Below are 1,536 nucleotides of genomic sequence, written 5' to 3' on the forward strand. Positions count from 1 at the left end.
CCCTAGCAGGCTTGTGTACTTGTTGCAACCACCCTTTTTGTGTACTGCTAATGGGGATAGTCAGGAGTGGTCTATTGTGGTCTGTTGCCAGCCTCCAGGTGCATTGGTTTTGTGGACCCCTGGGAGGGGCTCCCCAGTAGGCTAAAGTCAGTCGCTGCCTTTGATTGCTCAGGGCTATCAGGTAGGAGCTACAAAGTGATCCGCAGATGGTTGTTGTCTATGCTGCATCTACAAGAAAGTAGAAGAGACAACACTGTAGGCAGCAGTCTGGTTATCTCCTGTCCCTGAACTAGGGCAGTTTAGCAGAGGGACTAGTGCTCCTCCAGGTCTGACACTGGCTGTCAGTTTCCTGTAAGTCTCTGAAACTGGAAAAACCTCTGGGTGATATGTGTGTTGGGTGGCGCAGGGACCCCAGGAGACTTCTGGGTCTATTGAGTAAATTTCCCCTGCCACTGCAGTGTCAGTTTACATGCCAACAGTGTCTCTGTGGCTCTCTGTACAAGTTTCCAATTGTAGCAAGGTCAGCTGCTGCCCACCTCAGGACTGTAGACCTCCAAGATTTGATCAAGAAATACCGCAGCCGGGGCTGGGGTTTGTTGCCTGCCACTAAAAGTGTATCCTGAGTTGTAGAGTGGGACTGGTTTCCCAGCAATGAAATTTCCACTGGCAATTTGTGAGTTGGATTGGGTGGATTCTCAGCCAATCACTAGGGTGAAGCCAGCAGATCTCACCAGGCCAATGCAGATTCAGAATTGGCTTCAAGGGATCAACACAGGCAAGATGGCACCCATTTGTAGGCTGCATAAGAAGAGGGTTCAACAAAAGGACAAAGGCGACTGTCCTTCCAGCCTTCACCCTGAAGCCACATAATTCAGTCTTTCCCTGTATGTCTCTGGTGCCTCCCTAGCTGCTGTCCTTCTGCCAGAGCCCAGGGTGAGTGCCTGTGAGTGAACGATTTTTTGCATGGGCTGTTTAAGGGGTATCTGGGTTCCCTGCAGTCTTTTATCTCATCTGAATGGTTGGAATCCCCACTGATTTTCACAGCCAGATTTTTGGGGGACTTTTCTTCTCAGCACTGGAAACCTGGGCCGGGGAGCCCCTGTGCAGGAGTGGGGCACCTCGCTCCTCCAGGGGGACTTCCACAGCCTAGATATCCCTCCCAATGCTCAACTACCACACACAGGTCCAGGGCCAGCTTATTTTGTGTCTCTGCCCCTCCTATTAGCTTCGATGTGGCCTATTTTTTATATTCTTCATCATAGGAGTTATATTCAGCTAGTCTTTAGGTGGTTTCCCAGGATGATTGTTCTATAATTTAGTTATAATTTTAATACAGTCATGGGGAGAGGCAAGCACAGCATTTACCTCCTCTGCTATCTTGACTGGGCCATAATGTTGTAGCATCTGGACCTGGCTTCGCAGTCCTCATCACAACTTTCCAGGCAGCCACTATGAAATAATTACACATGGCATGCAGAAGAATACTTATTTGCCCTTGAAGATATAGTTGAAATCCTTCATCTTTCAGATGATCCT

The sequence above is a fragment of the Pteropus vampyrus genome, unplaced genomic scaffold (assembly GCF_000151845.1).
Source record: "Pteropus vampyrus isolate Shadow unplaced genomic scaffold, Pvam_2.0 Scaffold215, whole genome shotgun sequence".
Classification (NCBI taxonomy): domain Eukaryota; kingdom Metazoa; phylum Chordata; class Mammalia; order Chiroptera; family Pteropodidae; genus Pteropus; species Pteropus vampyrus.